General features: G+C 37.3%; 1 protein-coding gene and 1 non-coding gene across 2 annotated transcripts in view; one reads left to right on the plus strand and one right to left on the minus strand.

The window, feature by feature from the left end:
• The window catches only part of SGCZ (sarcoglycan zeta), a 410,756-nt gene that overhangs the window by 307,563 nt on the left and 86,693 nt on the right, over nt 1-16,500 (plus strand). The gene's annotated exons all lie outside the window — the stretch shown is intronic.
• On the minus strand, nt 4,015-4,086 carry TRNAS-GGA (transfer RNA serine (anticodon GGA)). The gene has a single exon. It is a non-coding gene; the product is annotated as a tRNA-Ser (tRNA).

The raw sequence follows: 16,500 nt of genomic DNA on the forward strand, positions 1-16,500 counted from the left end.
ATTTTTTTAACTTATAGTATACTGTAATAGTCTGGGACAACTTAATAAGGATGAGTATTTTATGTAAAATAAGTTGTGCAAACCTTGAAGAGTGGATCCACAAAACATTTAGGAATAACTTTGCATGTACATTTTAAATGATTAAATACATTGTTGAATTTTTTGTTCATTATTAACATTCATTCATTCATTTACATTAATTAAACTAACATTAATTTATCAGTTTAGGAAATAAATGCCTCCGATATGAGGGAAAAGATGGCATTCCTGGAAATTAGGACCCCCAAATCAGTGTAACTCAGGTATAAAAAGAGTTATAATGCCTGAAGGAAAGACAATGATGTACATGTTTTGAAACATTTTATTACAGTATTTTATATCATGTGTTAACATTCTAAAGCATTATACTGCCTTTTAAAGTTAGTGTTTGTATTTAATTTAATAATTTCTCAAGTGTCTGTATATTTAGGAGTGCAGCATCAAGTCATACCAAGAATATTTCTTCCTGGAGGACCTAGACCAAGTTCTGAAAGAATGGTCTGGCTAGTCTTGTCCAGCATGTGCCCGCCTCTGTCCTCCTTTTCTTCTAGGGTTTTGATGCCTCAGTCTGAGATCAATCACTGCATTTCCGCCAGGCCATCTCCACTCCACGGTGCTCTGTGCTATGGTACTAAGGCCAGCCCTTCAAGGTGTTGGCCTAGACTTCTTAGAACCAAAGGTTGCTCATCGGCTAGGATTGTCACTGGATCCCAAGGATGTTTAGGCAGGAAAATGTCTTTGAACTTGCTCTCCTTCTGGCAAAACATATTTTTCAATATACAGTCTTTGGTAATAATGCTCTTAGTTGTCAAAGAAATAAATCTAGTCTTGAGTATATAGACATGAGAATGGAAGGTGAAATATGGTAATTCTAATCATATTAATAGTCTAAAAATGGCAGACACCTACATCATAGCACTCTCAGGCCAGTCCATCTCCTTATATAATGATAAACAGAGATAATACAGATATTTTTCAACAAATATAATGCACATATTTGTGAAGTGTTTCTAACTTCATAATACTGAGGAAAGCACTGAAGAGATGGATTTACATTTTATTCATTCTATAATTATGTAAAACTATTCAGAATATGCTATGACTATAGCTCAGTATTTAAACTTTAATATTAAGCAGTTGTAATACTTTTTTTAAAAAATGATGTATTACAGAGCTCATTGAAGAATCTGTGTGCATGGTATATCATGTCTGACTCTTTGAGACCCTATGGACTGTAGGATAAAAGTAGAATAAACAAAATATTGGGCTTCCCAGGTGGTGCTAGTGGTAAAGAACCTGCGTGCCAATGCAGCAGACACAAGGTTCATGACTTCGATCCCTGGGTCATGAAGATCCCCTGGAGGAGGGCATAGAAACCCACTCCAGTATTTTTGCCTGGAGAATCCCATGGACAGAGGCTATAGTCCATGAGGTTGCAAAGAGTCAGACATGACTGAGTGGCTGAAAATGCACACAAAACAGTAAAAGAGTGGTTTCCATTTTCATATTTTAGGTATTTCATTAGCATTATAGCTATATGACTTACCTGGAATTAGTGAATCTACAGCTTCTACGCTGAGCCCGACTTTGTTTTTAATGAGGCTCCATTTGTGGGACCTCAGAACTGCAGATGTACTTGAGTTTCATGTATAATTGACTTACAGAACATGCAGTTTTGTGTTGGCATTAAAAATAAACTTGTCTTTGGAAATTTGGTTAATGGGGCGTACAGTTCACAAATGTAAGGCTATGAGACTAATGATCAGCAGACATCTGGTGGTAGGAAGCTAAATAAAATGTAGGGGTCCATGTGTACACAGATTATTTACTTCAGTACCAGGGGCCTTACATGACATCTCAGCCAAACCTAGTCTACCAAAGAACAGTACTAATTGCCAGGTCATGGAATAGAGGGAGATAAACCATCAGAGGCCGTTATTTATGATGGTCCAGGTCTGAAAACTACATTAGCTCTTTTTGCTTAATATTCATTTCATATTATGTGTCTATTTTTATATATAGTTTTGGCGATATTCCAAGTAAGATAATGCATCATCAGAAAAATATAGCATGATGGGAAGAGAAAATTGAGTATAAGCATAGGGGAAAAATAGGCCATGGCAATTCTTATTTCCAAGTTTTTATTGGATTTTTAACAATACACTTGTAATGAGGAGACAACATTTCCAAAATCTTTTAAAAGTACCTTAAGATTAATGTCAATCCTTTAATCTGCATTTGTTGGTTAACATATATAATCAGTTTTACAATATTTTCTCACAATATTATCTTTGGATATTTTGTCTTGTATTTGCCTGAAATCAATAATATCCACTCCTATACACTCCTTTTACGTAATGATTTTGGCATGGCTTGTTTTGAATCTTCCATTCTGGGGTCATGTGCCTGCTGCTTTGCTTTGTAGATGCTCACGAACACTACAGTCTAATGTATGCTTGATATTCCATCTTCCTTTACCACCCGCCCCCAAGGAATTAAAGCATGCTGACACCTCAGACGGCTTGGACCTCACCTTCTCTCATGTCACAATATTTAGAACAAAATCTCTCATTTTCCTTCATATTATCTTGCCATTCTTTTTCACTGTATGAATATTACTGAAAATACTTAACAGGCCAGTCATGCAGTTTTTTTGGGGGAGGGTAGGGATTTGTGGGGCAGGTGATTCTAAAGGAATAAACTTCCTTTCCCCAGGTCTCTGTCTTCTTGAGTCTTCGTGACTGTCTCCTTCCTCTCCTCCCCTGCAGGCTCATTTCTCACCCAGTTTTGTGAACTATTTTAATGGAATCAGTGAATTTACCGCAAATCTTTACAAGGAGACTAGTCAAACAAATTTCCCATTTAATCATAGGTATTTTCACATTCAAAGCTCTGAGGAATCAAAACGTACAGTTTAAAAAATTACAAATTTACAAAAATTACAATTACTGAAATAAAAGATACAGATGGTACTGAGTGCCAGAATGGATGCAGAGCTCCTGGAATACCTATACTCTGCTACTGGAAGTGCAAAGTGATCCAGACACTCAGGCAAAGACTGCCCGTGTCCCATCAAATTAACAAGGGTGCATGGGTCTTGTTAAGTCACTTTTAATAAGATCTGTGGTACAAACACCTTCTTACAACAACAGAAGAGAAGATTCTACACACAGACATCCCCAGATGGTCAATACCAAAATCAGATTGATTATATTCTTTGCAGCCAAAGATGGTGAAGCTCTATATAATCGGCAAACCAAGACCAGGATCGGGCTATGGCTCAGATCATGAACTCCTTACTGCCAAATTCAGACTTAAATTGAAGAAAGTAGGGAAAACCACTAGACCATTCAGGTACGACCTAAATCAAATCCCTTACAATTATAAAGTGTAAATCACAAATAGATTCAAGGGATTAGATCTGATAGACAGAGTGCCTGAAGAACGGTGAATGGAGATTCATGACATTGTACAGGAGGCAGTGGTCAAGACCATTCCCAGAAAAATAAATGCAAAAGAGCAAAATGGCTGTCTGGCGAGGCCTTACAAATAGCTGAGAAAAGAAGAGAAGCTAAAGGTAAAAGAGAAAAGGAAAGACATACCCATTTGAATGAATGCAGAGTTCCAAAGAAGAGCAAGGAGGGATAAGGAAGCCTCCCTCGGTGATCAATGCAAAGAAAAGGAGGATAACAATAGACTGGGAAAGGCTAGAGATCACTTCAAGAAAATTAGAGATACCAAGGGAGCATTTCATGCAAAGTTGGGCTCAATAAAGGACAGAAATGGTATGGACCTAACAGAAGCAGAAGATGTTAAGACGAGGTGGCCAGAACACACAGAAAGTGAAAGTGAAGTCGCTCAGTCATGTCCGACTCTTTGCGACCCCATGGACTGTAGCCCACCAGGCTCCCCCCTCCATGGGATTCTCCAGGCAAGAGTACTGGAGTGGGTTGCCATTTCCTTCTCCAGGGGATCTTCCCGACCCAGGGATCGAACCCTGGTCTCCTGCATTCCAGGCAGACGCTTTAACCTCTGAGCCACCTGGGAAGTCACACAGAACACACAGAAGAACTATACAAAAGATCTTCATGACCCACATAACCACAGTGGTGTGATCATTCACATACAGCCAGATATCCTGGAATGCGAAGTCAAGCGGGCCTTAGGAAGCCTCACTACAAACAGAGCTAGTGGAGCTGATGGAATTCCAGCTGAGCTGTTTCAAATCCTGAAAGATGATGCTGTGAAAGTGCTGCACTCAATATGCCAGCAAATCTGGGAAGTGCAGCAGTGGCCACAGGACTGGAAAAGGTCAGTTCTCATTCCAATCCCAAAGAAAGGCAATGCCAAAGAATGCTCAAACTACCACACAATTGCACTCATCTCACACGCTAGCAAAGTAATGCTCAAAATTCTCCACACCAGGCTTTAACAGTACGTGAACCATGGACTTCCAGATGTTCAAGCTGGTTTTAGAAAAGGCAGAGGAACCAGAGATCAAATTACCAACATCTGTTGGATCATTGAAAAAGCAAGACAATTCCGGAGAAACATCTGTTTTGCTGTATTGACTATGCCAAAGCCTTTGACTGTGTGTATCACAACAAATTGTAGAAAATTCTTCAAGGAATGGGAATACCAGAGCACCTTACCTGCCTCCTGAGAAATGTGTGTGCAGGTCAAGAAGCAACACTTAGAACTGGATATGGAACAACAGACTGGTTTCAAATTGGGAAAGGAGTATGTCAAAGCTGTATATTGTCACCCTGCTTATTTAACTTATATTCAGAGTACATCGTTCAAAATGCCAGGCTGGAGGAAGCACAAGCTGGATCAAGATTGCTGGGAGAAATACCAATAACCTCGGATATGCAGATGACACCACCCTTATGGCAGACAGTAAAGAACTAAAGGGCCTCTTGATGAAAGTGAAAGCAGAGAGTGAAAAAGTTGGCTTAAAACTCAGCATTCAAAAGACTAAGGTCATGGCATCTGGGCCCATCACTTCATGACAAATAAATGGGGAAACAGTGAGAGACTTTATTTTGGGAGGCTCCAAAATCACTGCAGATGGTGACTGCAGCCATGAAATTAAAAGACGCTTACTCCTTGGGATAAAAACTATGACCAACCTGCTGCTGCTGCTAAGTCTCCTCAGTCATGTCTGACTCTGTGTGACCCCATAGGCGGCAGCCCACCAGGCTCCCCCTTCCCTGGGATTCTCCAGGCAAGAACACTGGAGTGGGTTGCCATTTCCTTCTCCAATGCATGAAAGTGAAAAGTGAAAGTGAGGTTGCTCAGTCATGTCTGACTCTTCGTGACCCCATGGACTGCAGCTTATCAGGCTCCTCCACCCGTGGAATTTTCCAGGCAAGAGTACTGGAGTGGGTTGCCATTGCCTTCTCCGATGACCAACCTAGAGAGCATACTAAAAAGCAGAGACATTACTTTACCAACAAAGGTCCATCTAATTAAGGCTATGGTTTTTCCAGTGGTCATGTTTGGATGTGAGAGTTGGACTGTAAAGAAAACTGGGCACCAAAGAATTGATGCTTTTGAACTGCGGTGTTGGCGAAGACTCTTGAGAGTCCCTTAGACTGCAAGGAGATCCAACCAATCAATCCTAAAGGAAATCAGTCCTGAATATTCATTAGAAGGACTAATGTTGAAGCTGAAACTCCAATACTTTGGCCATGATGTGAAAAACCAACTCATTGGAAAAGACCCTGATGCTGGGAAGATTGAGGGCAGAAGGAGAAGGGGACGAGAGAGGATGGGATTGCTGGATGGCATCACCAATGTGATGGACATGAGTTTGACTAAGCTCTGGGTGTTGGTGATGGACAGGGAAGCCTGGCATGCTGCAGTCCATGGGGTCACAAGAAGTTGGACACGACTGAGCAAATAAACTGAACTGTAGTACAAATCTAACCATAGTTCTTTCTCAGGCATCGAAAGTGTATAATAAAGTGTCATTTGCTGCCAAGATCCTTGTTGTGTTTGGCCGGGATCCTTATTATATTGAAATCACTGAGTCCTCATTATTGATTGAAAGTTAGCTTAGCATCATTTCATGTTCAGTCTTATTTACTAAAATTATTGGCAAATAATTTCCAGCAAGCATTACCATTACTAAAGCTTGTTCTACCTGTTTTTTGTTCTACCCAATTTTATGTTTATGCTTCTAATTGTTACATGATATGCTGTTTTATCACACATAGGTGGGTAGCTACCAAATATACTCCTTTAAATTTTCTTCTCTTTTTCTTTAATCACAGGATTTAAAGATTTAATCACCAACAAGTCAAATATTCTTGGTTGTGTCCATCTGATGGTCATGCTTATCTCAAACTCAACAGGAATCTAACTACTGGGTATTTTCAAGAAGCTAACAGATAATCTATATCTGCCTGTGTATTTAGTTTTAAAAGACAGTGGAGGCTAATTTTCCTTTCAACACTAATATTCCATATATAGAAAACATTTTAAATAATGAAATTAATCAGCTTTTCTACAAATGTCAAATTTCTCACCCATAATCAACTGACCATTTAGAATAGCCATAACTTTTTTGAGTGGACACTAAATAAGACACCTCAACTTCTTAATAACCTTAAAGCTCAATGAAAATAGAAATTATCTATGAATACTATAGAGATTGTAGAAATGATATTAATAGCAATGCAAACAATGTTAACTACTGAAAATTACACGAACAATGTTGAATAGTTCATGGTTCTTGGGAATAAGTATTTTCAAAGGAGAATACAGTTATAATATAAAAGAAAGAAATACTGCAAAGCTGCTTTTGTGACAGAAAGTAGTTCATGAGGTCACTGGCTGAGGATAAAAAATGATGAACACCAAAAATACTTTCTCAAAATACACCAAAGAATTTTCTTTATGTGCAGAATGTTTAACAGATTGAGGAAAATATTGGTTGGGTCACAGTGTAAGTATCAAGAATAAATAGTTTTGAAAGAGAATCTGGTAAGTGTTTCAAGGAAAGAATATCATGTTGCATTAGAAAGAATTTAATAATGATTCTGATCTCTAATGGGCTTTCTGGCCTCCTTCCATTTTTTCTTTTATTGTGCCTCTTCCCCCCTAGTCATTTTTTTATTTTTATGATACCATAATAAAAGCTTTTCTATGGCAGAACATCAATAGATCTGAAATTATGCTTTTCTTTCTTTCTGTGTAGCAGACATAAGCAAAGTAATCAAAATAAAGAAACATTATTTTAGCATAATTGAGCTTTTACTTATGGACTTAATTTAAGAAGCACAAAGTTACATAACATGTACTAAGTTGTGACGGTGATTTTTGGTTCAAAGTCATGGAAGGCACAATTAGAAAGTTTGAATACTTCTCTGACCACCAATTCTGCATGCTTCTAGCCTTCGGAGGTAGAAATATCTTCTGTGCACTTGCCACCGCTTTTACCCCCTCCATTTTTTACACCATCCCTCCCATACCCAGTGCTATCTCGTCTGCCAACAAGGAGAATACTAAACTTATTCAGTGTGACCATTGGTTCTGTTCTGTGCTTGGTACTCCCATACCCTACTAAATGTATTCTCAGTCATGTCCAACTCTTGGCAATCCCATGAACTGTAGCCTACCAGGCTCCTCAGTCCATGGACTTCTCCAGGCAAGAATACTGGAGTGGGTAGCCATCCCCTTCTCCAGGGGATCTTCCCAACCCAGGAAAGGAACCGGTGTTTCCTGCGTTGCAGGCAGATTCTTCACCGTCTGAGCCACATTCAGTAGTGGTAGTAGTAGCATTAGTTTTGTAAGGGGAGATCAAGCAGAAGAAACTCTTTAGAGAATTTTCCTAATTTATATTGGATGGTATAGATGATCACTCACGGTAACATTTCATTCTAGCATCCTAATTTTAATAAGCGTTATCACTTGATTTATCGGTATAGGCAGGTGCTTCCACATGTCATGACATTCATGAGGCTGCTGCTGGGCGATAAGCACAATTAAATTACCCGCAGCATCTGGCCCTTTAACCAGTCACTGACAAGACATTAAGGTTTTATATTGGTTCCCTCTTAGCTTTCTGACATTCCAACAGCTCATTAATTCTGGTCAAAAATTACTATTCTAGATGTGGATATTTTAGATGAACCTAAAAAGAAATAGTGAATTTAAGGTCTTCTATTAATTACATCATTTTACATTGATATTTATTGAATATATACATTGATAAGTAATCTGAACTCTACAATATACATCTTTATTCATTAAAATGATCCACTGTCTCCAAAATTAACTTACAAATGTAAAGCAATTCTAATAAAAATACTAATGGATATTTTACAACTGGATGAAATGTTTCCAAAATAATATTATTTAAATGAAGAGCCTAGAGAATTTTAATAAGTGTACATCAACTATTAAAAGCACAATAACTAGTGTAGTCTGGGATTAGAAATAGCAAGAACAGTAGAACATGATATAAAACTGAGAATGATACCTATAATAGTTCAATATAAGGTAAAGATAGCCTTTCAAATCATCAAAGAATTGAGAGGAGGAATTACTTATTTCAAAAGTGAGATTGACATAATTGGTTTACAGCTTAGAGGCAAAAGTTAAATCTCTATGTCTTTAAACAATAAAATAAATTGACCATACAGTAAAAGTTTTAATTTAAATTTTGAACAAATAATGGGAAAATATAATAGAAAAACTATATTAGAAGAGCCAGCTGATTTTGTGTAGAGAAAGTCTTCTAGAGTATACTTCACATCAGAAGCTGCAGGAAACCGGTTGATTGAAAGCTAAAATTCTTCTGAAAGTAAATAATCCATAAACAAAACTGAATTAAATATCAGCAAAAGCACATCTCACATGAGGTTTTATGAAGGCTTCTAGTAGGTGGTGTCATTCCTCTTGGTCTCCTGGAGAATTCCTGCTCCTGCCTGCCATGTTTTTCCCACTCTCTTCTTGTTTTGAGTCCCCACATCCACTTCTGCTTGGAATCCACCCTGTGATAGACTAGTTGAGATTACATCTGTGTTGCTGTCATGAGAATTTATCTAATGTGTATAAAGCATAATGCTTCCCAAGTAGAAACCACTCTGTGCCAGCTATTGTAATATTGTTATTATTTTTCTTTCAGTGGATTTGTTGAATATTTTTATTTTTTAACAAATGTTTATTGAGTCCCACCATGTATCAGGCACTATGCCAGGACTGCAGATACAGTGATGAGCAAAAGCAACAATGGTTGACTCTAGTGGGAATTACAGTTGTTAATCTATCAATCATAAAATCACATCTAAATGTACATATATGGCAAGTGCCTTGGAGCTAGTGGTAAAGAGCTTGCCTGCCAATATAAGAGACTTAAGAGACCTGGGTTTGATCCCTGGGCTGGGAAGATTCCCTGGAGAAGGGTATGGCAACCCACTCCAGTATTCTTGCCTAGAGAATCCCCATGGACAGAGGAGCCTGGCAGACTAAAGGCTGCAAAGAGCTTTGCATGAGGTTGCAAAGAGCTGCACACAACTGAAGCAACTTAGCACACAAGAAAGTATTTAATAATTTATCAGTTGTCTTCTGACATAAATTTTCCCAGTTCAGAACTACCATTTTTTCTTAAAGTTGATCAAATCTTCTTTTACAAGTTTTGCACACACATGCATGCACACAATGACACGTGTGCATAAGAGGCTGTTGATAGTTACACTGTCTGCATTTGAGCCTATAGAAGTGATTTGCATTTTCATTTGTTCGCCTTCTTCCCTGAAAGCTCTTGGTCTCTCTATTTTATGCCCCTTTCCTTAATTTCTGCTTGAAATTTAATTCTTTTCCAATTTTTGCAGACCAAATGAATTCTTTACTTCCATTTGTTTTTTAACCTCGGTGTTCCTGGCCAAATACCCATGAATATGCTGTCTCAACAATTAACATAAGATAACTTGTGCAGATTTTGAAATTATATCTTTCCTTTTGTGCTTCTCACAATTTTAGATGTTGGAAGTAGCTATAATCTTTTTTTTTTAATCATATTAAGGTAGCTCTCTCTCTCTCTCTCTTTTTTTTTACTGTTTTGCACCTTTACAAAATCATTAGTATATTGTAAATGTTCTGAAATACTTTTTCTCCATCTATTAAAATAATCATGACTTTCTTTCTCTTTTATTCAGCCAATTGAGTGAGTTACATTATTCATTTAGACTTTTAGTTTGAAATAATCATACAACTGGAAGTTGCGTAAAAGTATACAAGGAGATTCTGAACATCTTTCCTCCCTACTCTTGAAATGCCTTATCTTGTGTAACTGTGATATATATAATATAAAAGCCAGGAAATGGACCTCAGTACAATATATAGTTTATTCAGACTTCACCAGTTCTACATGCTCTCCAATTTGTGTGTGTGTGTGTGTGTAGACTTCTACGCAGTTGTACCACTTATGTATTAAATACTTTTATTTAATTACCACCACATCAAGATACATAACTCTTCCACTCTAAAGTTCTCTTGTGCTCTTACAGGCCCAGATTTTTTTAATGTCTTGTTTTGCTGATTAGAACATTTAGAACTACAGTGAATGAGTGGAAAAACCCAAAATCCTTGCCTGCTTACTGATCTTGGGAGAAAAATACAATTGCCCCTTGAACAACATGGGTTTGAACTGTGAGGCTCTACTCATAAGCAATTTTTTTTTCAATAGTAATTACTATAGGTAATCAATAGTAATTACTATGACCCAAGGTTAGTTTAATTAGTGGATGAAGAACAGATATATAAGGACCTCAGTTAGGAAGGAACCTTGGCAATGTGGAGGGCAGACTGTAAATTATAGCTGGATTTTTTATTGCAGGGAGAGTTGTCACCCCTAACTCCCAGCTGATCAAGGGTCAACTGTATTCAGCCTTTGTAATGTTAGATATAGATTTGAACTTATTTTATTTTTAGGGGCAAAGATGATTTGTTTTTATTATAAAACAACTCCTTTTATTATAAAAAAGTATAACTCCTCAGGAATCTTAACAAAGGAAAAGAATATTTCACACTCAAAAAATAGACACTGGGATGCAAAATAGGTCTAAATTGAAGAAGTTCTCTACTTCTAGTTTGCTGAGAATTCTTAACATCTATAGATAGAGTTTTAGTTCAGTTCAGTTCAATCGCTCAGTCGTGTCCGACTCTTTGCGACCCCATGAATCGCAGCATGAGACTTTGACAGATACTTTTCTGCATCAGTTTATATTATTACATGGTTTGTCTTTTTATAACTTTTTGTTTTTTAATTGAATTGTAGCTGACACACTATACTATATTAGTTTCAGGTGTGCAACATTGTGATTCAACATTTTATATACATTGTTGAATTTGATCACTACAGTAAGTCTAGTAACCATCTATCACCATGCAAAACTACTGCAATAGTATTGACTATATTCATTACACTGTACATTACATCTCAGTGACTTTATTTTATATCTGGACATTTATACCTTTTAGTCCCTTTAACCTATTTTTCCAAGTATTCTCTTCTGCCTCCTCTCTGGTAAACCCTTGTTTGTTCTCTGTATCTATAAATCTGTTTCTGCTTATTCATTTTTTTAGATTACACATATAAGTAAGATCATACAGTATCTGTCTTTGTCTGACATTTCAACTGGGGCTTCCCTGGTGACTCAGACAGTAAAGAATCTGCCTGTAACGCGGTAGACTGAAGTACAACTCCTGCACTAAGGGTATTAAGATAATTGAAATACCCTCCAAGTCCATCCATGTTGGCCCAAATGGTAAAATTTCATTTCAAAATTTTCAGTGTCTGAGTAACATCTCATTGTGTATATATACATCTTTTTAATCCATTCATCTATAGGTAGACACTTAGCTTGTTTCCATATCTTGCCTATTGTAAATAAAGCTACAGTGAACATAAGGCTGCACATATCTTTTCAAATTAGTGTTTTTGTTTTTTTGGATAAACACCCAGAAGTGGAAATTCTGGATGATTTGGTATATCTATTAATAGTAATTTTTGAGGACTCTCTATACTGTTTTCCATAGTGGTTTAACCAATTTACATTCCCACCAACAGTGTACCAGGGTTCCCTTTGCTCCACATCCTCATCAACACTTTCTTTTGTGGTCTTTTTGATAACAGTAATTCTGAAAGTTGTGACGTGAAAGTTATATAATAAACTAAAGTTCAATTAAAGAAAGACTTTGAAGTTAACAGTTCTTTCGTTTCACCTCCCGAACAATACTGTGCCACCTATTCTGGTCTCCATGGTTTTAAAGGAGAAACAATTCAAAAGAATTGACGTTTTTTAAGGGTTGTTGTTATTGTTCAGTCGCTAAGTCACGTCTGACTCTCTGCAACCGCATGGACTGCAGCACGCCAGGCTTCCTTGTCCTTCACTGTCTTCTGGAGTTTGCTGAAGCTCATGTCCATTGTGTCAGTGATGCCATCCAACCATCTCATCTTCTGTCACCCACTTCTCCTTCTGTCCTCGATCTTCCCCAGCATGAGGGTATTTTCCAGTGAGTCAGCTCTTCGCATCAGGTGGCCAAAGTATTACAGCTACACCTTCAGCATCAGGCCTTGCAGTGAATATTCAGGGTTGATTTCCTTTAGGATTGACTGGTTTGATCTCCTTGTGGTCCAAGGGATTCTCAAGAGTCTTCTCCACAGTTCAGAATCATCAGTTCTTCGGCACTCAGTCCGACTCTGACATCCATACATGACTACTGGAAACACCGTAGCTTTGACTATATGGACCTTTGACCACAAGTGATGGCTCTGCTTTGTAATATGCTGTCTAGGTTTGTCATAGATGTTATCCCAAGGAGCAAGCATTTTTTTTAATTTCATGGGTACCATTGCCATCCGCAGTGATTTTGGAGCCCGGGAAAGTAAAATTTGTCACTGTTTCCACATTTTCCCCATGTATTTGCCATGAAGTGATGGAACTGGATGCTATGATCTTATTTTTCTGACTGCTGAGTTTTAAGCCAGCTTTTTCACTCTCCTTTTTAACCTTCATCAAGAGGTTCTTTAGTTCCCCTTCACTTTCTGTCATTAGAGTGTCATTTCTAAAGGTAATGCATCTTTTCTCTCTGGCTGCTTCCTAGACTTTTTCTTCATTTTTAGTTTTCAGAAGGTTAATTATGTGTGTTTGTGTTTTTTTGTTTCTATCCCATTTTAGCTCCTTAACTTTGTAGTTTCTTTCCCTAGATTTGGGGAGAATTCATCCATTGTTTCTTTGAATAATTTTTCAGCCCCTCATTCTACCTTCTTTCTTTCTGGCACTCTAATGATACAAATGTTAGATCTGTCGTTACTGTCCCACAGTCCCTGATGATCTGTTTACCATTTCTGGTCTTTTATTTTTCTGTTGTTCTAATTAAGTAATGTTATCGATCCATCCTGAAGTTCACTGATTCTACCTTCTGTCACTTCCCCTTTACTCTTAGTCTCTCCCGCAGGTTTTCTATTTTCATTATACTAGTGTTCAGTTCTACAATTTCCACTTGACTGTTTTTCATAACTGATTTCTTTTCTTCTATTTTCTGTTTTTAATTAGTTTCAGGAGAATGTGTACTTACTTGTAGAAGTGATTTTATTATCGCTGCTTTAAAATCCAACATCCAATTTGTCTCACAATTGGCTTCAGTTGACTGTCTTGTCCCATTAAAATTGTGATTTCCCTGCTTCTTAGTAGAATGCATAATTTCTGATTGAATCCTGATCATTATGGATATTATCTTAAGACATAGTCAGTCCTATTTAAAGATTCTATTTTAACAAGCAGTCACCGTCTTTAAGTTTAGTGTAGGTTCTGGACTACTTAGAGGGACAGCGTTCCAATGACAGTCTGGTTTTCTAAGCTCTTGCAAAGTTTTTCTGGCCAACTATTTTTTGTTGTTGTTGAGGGTGGCGGGGAAGGAGAGGATTTTGGCTCTTGCTGAGGATTAAGCAAAGGCCAAGAGGATTAAGAGGATCAAGAGGATTACGCTCCTGCTTGACCCATACTGGTGCCTCCCTGAGGGCAGAAGCATTTTTCTGGGTCACTCAGTGTTCACAGGTAAGGGGTTGAAGATGTCAGGCCCTCAGGACACCTCGTGATTTCCCTGGCCTCTTTTCCAGCTGCCTGTTTCTCTCAGACTTCTCATGCAATCCTGCTGGTACTTCCAGGGAAAGGAAGGGCCAGTGTAAGCCATCTTCTACTTCCAGAGGGAAGATCAAGAAACACCAGTTCTGGGTTGCTTTTGCCATTAAGTGAATAGCTGGGAGATGCTGGGCCTGGAGTGCCCTTTGCTGCAGGGTGGAACAGTGAGAGATTTGACTGTTCAATGCAGAGATAGCAGATAGAATGAGCAGTGGCTAAACTACAATTGAGATAGAATCCAAAGAAAAGCTATGGCTCCCTCCCCACTAAACTGAGATCAAGAACGTGTGGAAGAGGCGTAGCTATGACTCACTGGATGACTGCCTTAAAATTGGATCTGAGCTACCTGCCACTTAGATTAAAAACAAAACAAGGCCACAAACAAACAAAGCTTATATTTGATTACATAATTCTCTTGGTCACATTAAACTAACAGTCATTAGCTCCTCTGGGAGAAGGACCTCCTAGAACCTCAGGCCCTGAGCTATAGGTTTATTCTTACGTAAGTAACATCAGATGACATAATGGACAATGTTTTGGACCATGGTTTGTTGAGGAAAAATCTGAAGCATTCATCAATTGAACATTTCTTATGTAACCTTTGCATAAAATTCAAGAAATAGTATTAAATTTTAACTCTCCAGAAAGCATTTTATCAGGTTGCTAAGAAAATATGATCCAAGTACATTGCTTTCTGAACATCTGACAATACACAAAAGAAAAAAAAAGCCTGGAGAACATTGTCTAATGACTAGTTAGCATGTTGAGGGGGAGTTTATTTCAATTGATGTCTTCAGTGAATCTTTGACAAGTGTCATTTTGTAGTCTGCTTATAGACTAATTCTCTTTTTAAAAAAAATTACTAAGATGCTACTTTGGTATCTAATTGATTAAAGGCTGATACACAGGATTTTACAAATGAATTTATCAGATTTTAGAGCCCTGATAGCAAATGGGTAAAGATACCAATACCAGATCTAGAGATGGGATTATTTCCCATCAAAATAAAAATGACTGTAGTTCCACAGTGTACTAGATTCTCTCTGCCCTCCATGTATTTCAACTCTTTTTCTTTCTTCTTAGAACAGTCTTCTTCCAACCCTTTTCCTAGGTAACTCTTACAACAACCTGTACTCTTCGCTTCCATGTAATACCTGCCTAATTTATTTGCCCAGCCATGTGAACCTAGAGTAGCCTCTAATTCACTGTTTCATAGTGTTAATTGTTTTCTGCTATAATTACCCAGTTCTTCATCATAATTCTTACTTGGCCATAAGGTCATTAAGGACAAGAAAAATGTTCCATTTGTCTTCCTTGTGCCAACCTCAGGTGACCTCCAGTGACCTCTATTCCTCTTCATCCAAACTTTTCATGGTAACAACTCAGACCTTGCCATAACTGAAAATAAAGTCAGGTATATAATTTTCTGATCAAAACATATTATCCGACAATAGTTGCCAAAAATATGCAAAAGATAAAATTTAGGAAATCAGATTGATAGAAGGGGGACTTCTCTGGTAGTCCAGTGGTTAAGATTCTGAACTTCCACTGCTGGGGACATGAGTTTGATCCCTGGTCAGAGACCTAATATCCCACAAGCCTCAGGTATGGCCAAAATTTTTTAAAAGTTGATACTTGCAAAACAAAAATTTGTGCATATGAATGGGAGAGATTTTTGTAAAGTGATACAAGTCTTATGAATTATTTGTATGAAAATCAAGAGGAATAGATTTATAATAAGTATTTTAAATTGTAAAAGTTCTAAGTTAACCAAAGCAAGTGACTAGTTCATTCTTTGCTCCAATAAAATTTATGAACCTAGATAAGAAAAGCTCCTCAATTATCTTTTGGTCTTACAGCATCTACCAATTTGTTTTGTGTAGAATAGTATCTATTTAATACACCTTTGCTGATTGAACTTTAATTAAAAGCCAAATAGACATAAATATATCTTTGGAAATATTACAATTCAGGGAAATGCGTTTTTATTTTATTTTAAAATGTTCCAAGGGACATGATTAAATTACCCAGTAGTGCACTGAACAACTTTAAATTCTAGAGAAAAGGAAGATGAGTTTTATATACACATAGAAGGAACTCAGTATAACTTCCATACTAGATTAATTCTACAAAATCACCAACAGATCTTAAAGTCTTTCATGAAACATCTTGGAAGGAAGTAAAATAGAAAATCCTTAATCAAATATTTGCATATATTCTCACATTAACATGGTTTTAATATAAAACTTATTATGTCAATCTGCCTTTCATCAATGTAGGGTATTAAAAGATTTTCCTACTATGGATT

This window comes from Budorcas taxicolor, chromosome 24 (genome assembly GCF_023091745.1).
Source record: "Budorcas taxicolor isolate Tak-1 chromosome 24, Takin1.1, whole genome shotgun sequence".
Taxonomy (NCBI): Eukaryota; Metazoa; Chordata; class Mammalia; order Artiodactyla; family Bovidae; genus Budorcas; species Budorcas taxicolor.